Source organism: Triticum urartu, chromosome 5A (genome assembly GCF_056163025.1).
Source record: "Triticum urartu cultivar PI428250 chromosome 5A, HENAU_Tu73, whole genome shotgun sequence".
NCBI lineage: Eukaryota > Viridiplantae > Streptophyta > Magnoliopsida > Poales > Poaceae > Triticum > Triticum urartu.
In genome coordinates this window covers 395444035-395454873 of record NC_141877.1, presented here as the reverse complement: position 1 = coordinate 395454873, position 10839 = coordinate 395444035, and positions in this window count along the sequence as shown.

The window sequence follows — 10839 nt, the reverse complement described above, 5'->3', positions numbered from 1 at the left end:
CACTAGCCAGAGCAAACAAAAGAAACCACAAGAATACCAAGACTGGGATGACATGTAGAGAGTGAGTACTAGGTACCACATTGGATTCAACATGTCCCCAAGAATAAACATATGCAATGAATTTGACTGATTTCTTTCCCTTAGGTGTCTTGCTCCCCCTAAATCTTACATGGGATATTGGGAGACGATAGGAAACAGAAAATCAGAGCTGAAAGATATGAATAGAACTTAATTCAAATGAGTTCATATGAACATGTATTTCCCCCAAAAAGACATGGCATCTCTCCTCTTGAACATCAAGCATCTGGGATCCTTGAGTATTTTCTCTCCCTGGAAATCTCTCTCTCCCCCTTAACAACATCTGGGATCCTTGAGACTTTCTCTCCCCCTTGAGGTCTCTCTCTCCCCCTTAATATTTTCTCTTGTAGGTTTGGTCCTTGAGACTGTTTCTCTCCCTTGATGTGATCTCTCTCTCCTACAAGCTTTGATGTGATCTCTCTCTCTCCCCCTTTCACATCAATTTCCAAGAAGGTTTCTCCTGGAATCCGTCGAATAGGTTTGGTCCTTGAGATTCAGCACAAGGCAGAGGATAAAATTGTGATGCTTGTGGAGGACAAGATTCATTGAGTGGAGCTGGATCAGAAGAAATGTAGAACAAGTGGCAAACTGTTTTTCTGATTGCAAAGTCGATGGCACCGAGTGGCATATTTCGGTGGTACCGAAAAGATTCGGTTGGACCGAAAATTGCAAGTCGGTGAAACCGAGTTTACACAGAGAAAAACACTTGTCACCTCAGCTCACTAAACAAGTAAGATCTCACAAAGATTTGCAAGGAATTTGATGCAGAAATATGCAGAACAAAAATCAAAGAGAAAAGAGTGAAAGGTTCTAGATTTTTTTTGTGTGAAAAAGAAGGAAACAACTATGCAAGAGACAAATGCAATAACTCAGAAAAGAACACAAGAGAACTTCATCTAGAATTGGGCGGTGACATAGTCACCTATGTTAGAGTATATTGACTTAGGAGTCAAGTGAGGACACTTGATCGTAGGTCATACTCGTCGTTTAAGCTCAAAATGGGGTTACCATTTTTCGTTTAAGCATCTTGATGTATTCACATCTTGTTGAGTTGCTTTGACTCATGTCTTGGAGTAAAGCTTCTCTAAGATGGAATGACATACCTTGGGTGGTGATGTGGTTTTTGCTCATGTAGTTGAACTTGTGTGGGTGCTCAAGGTTGATGTAGCTCATCAAGAGTTGGGAGCACCACTTGAAGTTTGAGTTCATCTACCTACATGGGTTAGTTCTTGCAAGGAAGAGCACTTGTGTATCCAAAAATGACAATCATGAAGCTTAACATAGAATTTGTCAAAGGATATGTTTGAATGGTTTTGTGCTTCCTTGTCTTCAACCACTATTGTGTGGAGTCTTGGTCTTGTAGAGATTGCTCAAGATATGAGTGAGTCGCAATCTCATGGAATTAGACTCAACCAAGCACCTACATGGGTTAGACAACATGCAAGGTGCAAATATATCCAGGACATAAGATAGTTATCATAAGAGATATATCATGGATTAGTCATAAGCTCATGTCTTGCATGTATCCAATGGAGTTTCTACTCCAAGTTCGAAGCATCAATGATGTTCAATTCTCCCCTCAACCTGCAAAACACTTTCTCATCAAGTGGTTCAGTGAATATATCCGCTAATTGCTTGTCGGTGCGAACATGCTTAAGATTGATGTCACCCTTAGCAACATGATCTCGAATGAAATGATGACGAACTTCAATATGCTTAGTTCGAGAATGTTGTATAGGATTATGACCAATTTTGATAGCACTTTCATTGTCACAAAGCAGTGGAACATGTTTCACATAATCCCATGATCTTTAAGAGTTTGGGTCATCCAAAGTAATTGAGCACAACATGAACCAGCGGCAATGTATTCCGCTTCGGCGGTGGATAAGGATACTGAGTTTTGTTTCTTGGAAGACCAAGACACAAGAGATCTGCCAAGAAATTGACAAGTACCTGAAGTGGACTTTCTATCAACCTTGTCTCCGGCATAATCCGAGTCAGAATAGCCAACCAGATCAAAAGAAGACCTCTTAGGATACCAAATGCCAAAATTTGGTGTATGGATTAAATATCTCACTATCCTTTTCACAGCCTTAAGATGACATTCTTTAGGAGCAGCTTGATATCGTGCACACATGCACACACTTAGCATAATATCGGGACGTGAAGCACATAGGTATAACAATGAACCAATCATAGAGCGATAAACCTTTTGATCAACCGGTTCACCATCTTTGGTCAAATCATTATGTCCACTAGTAGGCATGGGTGTAGACATACCTTTGCATTCTTGCATATTGAACTTCTTGAATAAGTCCTTGGTGTACTTTGTTTGAGAGACAAATGTACCTTCCTTAGTTTGCTTGATTTGCAACCCGAGAAAGAATTTGAGTTCACTCATCATAGACATCTCAAACTTCTCTGACATTAGCTTTCCAAACTTTTCACTAAAGAGAGGGTTAGTTGAACCAAATATGATATCATCAACATAAATTTGGCATACAAATAGTTCTCCATTAACCCTTTTAGTAAAAAGAGTAGAATCAATTTTACCAATTTCAAAACCACTTGTAGTAAGGAACTTGGTCAAGCATTTATACCATGCTCTAGGAGCTTGTTTAAGACCATAAAGAGCTTTGTGAAGTTTGTAAACATGATTTGGTTTCTTAGGATTGATAAAGCCGGGAGGTTGTTTGACATAAACTTCCTCCTCTATTTCACCATTTAGAAAAGCACTCTTAATGTCCATTTGGTACAAGGTGATATTATGGTCATTAGCATAGGCAAGTAAGATGCGAATGGACTCAAGTCTAGCAACGGGAGCATATGTCTCACCATAGTCCATACCTTCGACTTGTGTGTAACCTTGGGCGATGAGACGTGCTTTGTTGCGAACCACTTGTCCATCTTCATCTTGCTTGTTACGAAACACCCATTTGGTACCAATGATGTTGTGGTTGTTGTCGGGCTTCTTGACCAATGTCCAAACTTGGTTTCTCTCAAAATTATGTAGCTCTTCATGCATAGCATTTATCCAATGCGGATCTTCCAATGCTTCTTCAACCTTCATAGGTTCAATGCTAGAGATAAATGAATAGTTTTCACAAAAGTTAGCTAAACGAGTTTTTGAGCGAGTGATTCTCCCGGTTTGTATATCATTGAGGATTTTCTCGACGGGATGATCTTTGGCAATTCTTGCTCGAACTCGTGAGAGCTTTTGCTTGGGTCTTCGTTGAGCATCTTCTTCATCTTATTCTTCTTCTTGGCCTTCTTCATTGTTGACCTCGTCGTTCTCTTGTCGTGGTGGAGAAGGAGGTTGTTGATGTTCATCTTGACATACTTCCTCGTTTTCTTCATCTTGGTGTGTCCCACTTGTGGATGCTTCCGTGTTGATTCTTGGTTCACCTTGTCGTGAAGTAGAAGCTTCCACTTGGACGGATGAAGTACTCTCCTTCACCTCCGTTGGACGAATTTTGCCAATGGACAAGTCTTGAATTGCTTCTGAAGGGTCTTTGTCTCCTACATCAATTGGCAATTGCTCTACTTGCGAGCCATTAGATTCATCAAACTTCACATCTACCGTCTCTTCAACCTTTCGGGTGAAATTGTTGTAGACACGGTAAGTGTGAGAGTTTGATCCATAACCAAGTAGAAAACCTTCATGAGATTTAGGAGCAAACTTTGAACGATGATGCTTATCAAGAATGTAGCACTTTGAGCCGAATACTCGAAAGTATCCGACTTGAGGCTTGTTACCGGTGAGGAGCTCGTATGCCGTCTTTCCGAGTAGCTTGTGAAGATATAAGCGATTTGTTGCGTGACAAGCTGTCTCAACCGCTTCTGCCCAAAAGTGCTTTGGCGTCTTGTATTCATTAAGCATCGTTCTTGCCATTTCGATGAGCGTCCGGTTCTTCCTCTCAACAACTCCATTTTGTTGAGGTGTGTATGTAGCCGAGAACTCGTGTGAAATCCCTTCTTCGTCAAGAAAGGTGTCCACATTTGCGTTCTTGAACTCCGTTCCGTTGTCACTCTGAACCTTCTTGATCTTCACATTAAACTGATTTTGGGCCTTCCTAGCGAAGTTTCTGAAGATCTTCTGGACCTGCGATTTGTCATTAAGAAAGAACACCCACGTAAATCTTGAAAAATCATCAACTATAACTAGACCAAAAGAATTTCCACCGAGACTCTTGTAGGCATTGGGACCAAAAAGATCCATGTGAAGTAGCTCTAGTGGCCTCCTCGTGGTCATGATGTTCTTCACGGGATATCTTCCTCCAACCTGTTTACCTGCTTGACAAGCACTGCAAAGTCTATCCTTATCAAATATGACATCATTAACTCCAAGGATATGATTTCCTTTAATAAGCTTGTCAAGGTTTCTCATGCCAACGTGACCTAGTCGTCTATGCCACAACCAACCTTTTGAGGATTTAGCAACAAAGCAAGTTTTAGGTTGTGCCTTTTTAGAGAAATCGACAATGTAAAGATCTCCTCTACGCATACCTGTAAAGACCATTTTATGATTGTCTCGACGAAATACTTGGCAATCTACCTCAGTAAATAGCACATTCAAACCGAAATCAGCAAGTCTAGATACTGAAAGTAAGTTGTAGCCAAGAGATTCAACGAGCATGACATTTTGAATGGAACTATCATGTGAGATGGCCACCTTACCAAGGCCAACCACTTTACCCTTTGAATTATCACCAAAGGTGACATATTTTTGAGGGCCGTTGTTTTCAGCGAGCTCACGAAACATCTCTTCATCTCCGGTCATATGATTAGTACATCCACTATCAAGAACCCATTCCTTTCCTCCTGATTCATATCCCCGAAGATTTGCCATAAGACCAAAATGTCTCATTGCATCATCAGGATCGAAGTCACTATCATCATCATCATCATAATATTCATGTTCATCATGATCTTGTGACTCATCATTTCCTAGAGAGGGTAATTCATTAGATAAATGATCAAAGTGGTTACTTTTATGAATTCTTATAGCTTTGAGTATGATATCATTAATGATTCCAACATCTCCTTTAGCATGCTTAAGATTGGCAAGTTCAAAAAGACATTTACCAAAACTAGGATCTCTAGAGTTCATCTTACTCAAGGCAATAGATTTATGGAGAATTTCATCCAAAGTTTTCAAGGAATAATTGGGAAATCGTTCCTCAAGAAATTTCCATATGGTATAGGCACAATTGTGAGTAGGCAAACTAGCAATCAAATTTTTGGGCAATCCTCTAATGATGAGCTCAATAGTTCTAAGATTGTGAATCATGTCAATATCTTCATCTAGGGTAGGATGCAAGGGATCAATATGGGGTGCACAAGGGCTAGCAATATACTTGTTCAAATGATATTGATTGAAGATTACAAGCATCTCATTTTTCCACTCATGAAAATACTCTCCCTCAAGAATAGGCACTCGATGTCTAAGACTCCCTAATGTAGACACATCCATCTTCCTCCAATGGTGATTAAACCAAGGCAATGGAGACCAAAGCTCTGATACCACTTGTAGGATCTAGAAGTAGATGTGTCTAGAGGGGGTGATTAGACACTTAGTGCTAAAGTTGCAATTTTCAAGCTTTTTCGGTTTAAGTGGAGTTTAGGCACAATTTCAACACACACAATACATATCAAGCAAGCATGCAAAGAGTATATGAGCAGCGGAATGTAAAGCATGCTACTTGCAAGAATGTAAAGAGAAGGGTTTGGAGAATTCAAACGCAATTGGAGACACGGATGTTTTTCCCGTGGTTCGGATAGGTGGTGCTATCCTACATCCACGTTGATGGAGACTTCAACCCACGAAGGGTAACGGTTGCGCGAGTCCACACAGGGCTCCACCCACGAAGGGTCCACGAAGAAGCAACCACCCACAAAGGGTCCACGAAGAAGCAACCTTGTCTATCCCACCATGGCCATCGCCCACACAGGACTTGCCTCACTAGCGGTAGATCTTCACGAAGTAGGCGATCTCCTTGCCCTTACAAACTCCTTGGTTCAACTCCACAATCTTGTCGGAGGCTCCCAAGTGACACCTAGCCAATCTAGGAGACACCACTCTCCAAGAAGTAACAAATGGTGTGTAGGTAATGAACTCCTTGCTCTTGTGCTTCAAATGATAGTCTCCCCAACACTCAACTCTCTCTCATAGGATTTGGATTTGGTGGAAAGAAGATTTGAGTGGAAAGCAACTTGGGAAGGCTAGAGATCAAGATTCATATGGTAGGAATGGAATGTCTTGGTCTAAACACATGAGTAGGTGGTTCTCTCTCAGAACATAAGAGTTGGAATGATGTGTGTGTTCTGATGGCTCTCTCAATGAATGAGAAAGAGGTGGAGGGGTATATATAGCCTCCACACAAAATCCAACCATTACACAGTTTTCCAATCTCGGTGGGACCGAATCAATAAACTTGGTCGGACCGAAAATGTAAACCTAGTGACCGTTAGAGATTTTCGGTGGGACTGACATGCAACTCGGTAGGACCGATATGGTTAGGGTTTGGGCATAACGTAATCTCGGTGAGACCGATCACACAAACTCGGTGAGACCGAATTTGGTAATTAGCTAACCAGAGAGTTGGTCAGGCAAACTCGGTGTGACCGATTTGCTCTTTCGGTGAGACCGAGTGGAACTCGGTGAGACCGAAAAGTTACAAAGGGGAAACACTGAGTTTACATTGCAATCTCGGTGGGACCGATTCGCTCTTTCGGTGGGACCAAAAAGTTATGAAAGGGAAACAGAGAGTTTGCAACCCCATCTCGGTGAGACCGAGATCCCTATCGGTGAGACCGAACTGATTAGGGTTTGGCAGTGGCTTATGACAAGTGAAACTCGGTGGCGCCGGATAGGAAGAATCGGTAGGACCGAGTTTGGCTTAGGGTTTAGGTCATATGTGGATATGGGAAAGTAGTTGAGGATTTTGGAGCATATCATTAAGCACATGAAGCAAGAGGCTCATTAAGCAACACCTCATCCCTCCTTGATAGTATTGGCTTTTCCTAAAGACTCAATGTGATCTTGGATCACTAAAATATAAAATGAAGAGTCTTGAGCTTGAAGCTTTAGCCAATCCCTTGTCCTTAGCATCTTGAAGGAGTTCCCACAACCTTTAGTCCATGCCACTCCATTGTTGAACTTATCTGAAATATGCTAGATAGAAGTGTTAGTCCAACAAGAGATATGTTGTCATCAATTATCAAAACCACCTAGGGAGCACTTGTGCTTTCACAAGATGACTAAAACACCGTTCTCTGGAAGAATGGAGCGAGCAACAGATTTATTGGAAATCATACATACTGATGTATGTGGTCCGATGAATGTTGAGGCTCGCGGCGGATATCGTTATTTTCTCACCTTCACAGATGATTTCAGCAGATATGGGTATATCTACTTGATGAAACATAAGTCTGAAACATTTGAGAAGTTCAAAGAATTTCAGAGTGAAGTGGAAAATCATCGTAACAAGAAAATAAAATTTCTATGATCTGATCGTGGAGGAGAATATTTGAGTTACGAGTTTAGTCTTCATTTGAAACAATACGGAATAGTTTCGCAACTCATGCCACTCGGAACACCACAGCGTAATGGTGTGTCCGAACATCGTAATCGTACTTTACTAGATATGGTGCGATCTATGATACCTCTTACTAATTTACCGCTATCATTTTGGGGTTATGCTTTAGAGACGGCTTGTTACCTCTTGAGCACTGCGTTGGATTTCCCCGAAGAGGAGAGGATGATGCAGCAAAGTAGCGTAAGTATTTCCCTTAGTTTTTGAGAACCAAGGTATCAATCCAGTAGGAGGCTACGCACGAGTCCCTCGTACCTACACAAAAACAATAGCTCAACGCAACCAATGCGCTTAGTGGTTGCCAATCCCTTCACGGTCACTTACGAAAGTGAGATCTGATAGAGATGATAAATAATATTTTTCGTATAGAGATGAAAAGTGAAAAGTAAAAGGCAAAGTAAAAAAGCAAAGCAATAATAAAGTGATGGAGATTGATATGATGAGAAAGAGACCCGGGGCCATAGGTTTCACTAGTGGCTTCTCTCAAGAGCATAAGTATTCTACGGTGGGTGAACAAATTACTGTTGAGCAATTGACAGAATTGAGCATAGTTATGAGAATATCTAGGTATGATCATGTATATAGGCATCACGTCCGAGACAAGTAGACCGACTCCTGCCTGCATCTACTACTATTACTCCACTCATCGACCGCTATCCAGCATGCATCTAGAGTATTAAGTTAAAAACAGAGTAACGCCTTGATACGTCTCCAACGTATCTATAATTTTTGATTTCTCCATCCTATATTATTTACTATTTTGAATGTTTATGGGCTTTATTATACACTTTTATATCATTTTTGGGACTAACCTATTAACCCAGAGCCCAAGCCAGTTTCTGTTTTTACCCTGTTTTAGGGTTTCAAAGAAAAGGAAAACCAAACGGAGTCCAATTGACCTGAAACTTCACGGAACTCATTTTTGGAAGGACGGAAAGAAGCCCAGAAGACTTGGAGTGCACGTCGGGGGATCTGCGAGGAGGTCACGAGGCAGGGGGGCGCGCCCACCCCCCCCCCCCTAGGCGCGCCCTCCACCCTCGTGAGCCCTTCGTGGCCCCCCTGACGTACTTATTCCGCCTATATATCTCCATATACCCTAAAAACATCCGTGAGCACAATAGATTGGGAGTTCCACCGCCAGAAGCCTCCGTAGCCACCGAAAGCCAATCTAGACCCGTTCCGGCACCCTGCCGGAGGGGGCAATCCTTCTCCGGTGGCCATCTTCATCATCCCGGTGCTCTCCATGACGAGGTGGGAGTAGTTCTCCCTCGGGGCTGAGGGTATGTACCAGTAGCTATGTGTTTGATCTCTCTCTCTCGTGTTCTTCAGGTGATACGATCTTGATGTTTCTCCCCCCCTCTACTCTCTTGTAATGAATTGAGTTTCCCCTTTGAAGTTATCTTATCGGATTGAGTCTTTATAGATTTGAGAACACTTGATGTATGTCTTGTCGTGCGTATCTGTGGTGACAATGGGATATCACGTGATTCACTTGATGTATGTTTTGGTGATCAACTTGCGGGTTCCGCCCATGAACCTATGCATAGGGGTTGGCACACGTTTTCGTCGTGATTCTACGGTAGAAACTTTGGGGCACTCTTTGAGGTCCTTTGTGTTGGTTGAATAGATGAATCTGAGATTGTGTGACGCATATCGTATAATCATACCCACGGATACTTGAGGTGACATTGGAGTATCTAGGTGACATTAGGGTTTTGGTTGATTTGTGTCTTAAGGTGTTATTCTAGTACGAACTCTAGGGCTGTTTGTGACACTTATAGGAATATCCCAACGGATTGATTGGAAATAATAACTTTGAGGTGGTTTCGTACCCTACCATAATCTCTTTGTTCGTTCTCCGCTATTAGTGACTTTGGAGTGACTCTTTGTTGCATGTTGAGGGATAGTTATGTGATCCAATTATGATATTATTGTTGAGGCAAGTTACACTAGTGAAATTATGAACCCTAGGCCTTGTTTCCTAGCATTGCAATACCATTTACGCTCACTTTTATCATTAGTTACCTTGCTGTTTTTATATTTTCAGATTACACATACCTTTATCTACTATCCATATACCACTTGTATCACCATCTCTTCGCCGAACTAGTGCACCTATACAATTTACCATTGTATTGGGTGTGTTGGGGACACAAGAGACTCTTTGTTATTTGGTTGCAGGGTTGCTTGAGAGAGACCATCTTCATCATACGCCTCCCACGGATTGATAAACCTTAGGTCATCCACTTGAGGGAAATTTGCTACTGTCCTACAAACCTCTACACTTGGAGGCCCAACAACGTCTACAAGAAGAAGGTTGTGTAGTAGACATCAAGCTCTTTTCTGGCGCCGTTGCCGGGGAGGTGAGTGCTTGAAGGTATATCTTTAGATCTTGCAATCGAGTCTTTTAGTTTCTTGTTTTATCACTAGTTTAGTTTAAAAATAAAACTATAAAAAAATCGAATTAAGTTTGCCTCATACGCTTCATCTTTTTAATATCTTTCGTGAGTATGATGGAAAGGAAAATTGTGCCAAAGTATTAGAAGAAGAATGCATTAGAATGTTTGGCACTAAATATTTGAATGATGAGCATGATTGCAATGTTGTTAGTATGAATTCCTTGAATATCTATGATGCTAATGATATGCAAAGCCACAAGCTTGGGGAAGCTATGTTTGATGAACATCATATTTTTTGTCCCCCAAGTTTTGATGAGCAAATTTATTATGATGAAAGCATGCCTCCTATATATGATGATTATTGTGATGACACGTATGCTTTAAAGAACAATGATAACCAAAGAACAATGACACGTATGCTCCCACTATTATTCATGAGAAGAAATTTGCTTATGTGGAGAGTAGTAAATTTTCTATGCTTGTTGATCATGAAAAGAATGCTTTAGGTGCTGGTTATATTGTTGAATTCATTCATGATGCTACTGAAAATTATTATGAGGGAGGAATATATGCTTGTAGGAATTGCAATAATATCAAGTTTCCTCTCTATGTTCTTAAAGTTTTGAAGTTATGCTTGTTTTACCTTCCTATGCTAGTTGATTATTGTTCCCATAAGTTGTTTGCTCACAAAAATCCCTATGCATAGGAAGTGGGTTAGACTTAAATGTGCTAGTCATATTCTTCAAGATGCTCTCTTTATGTTACAA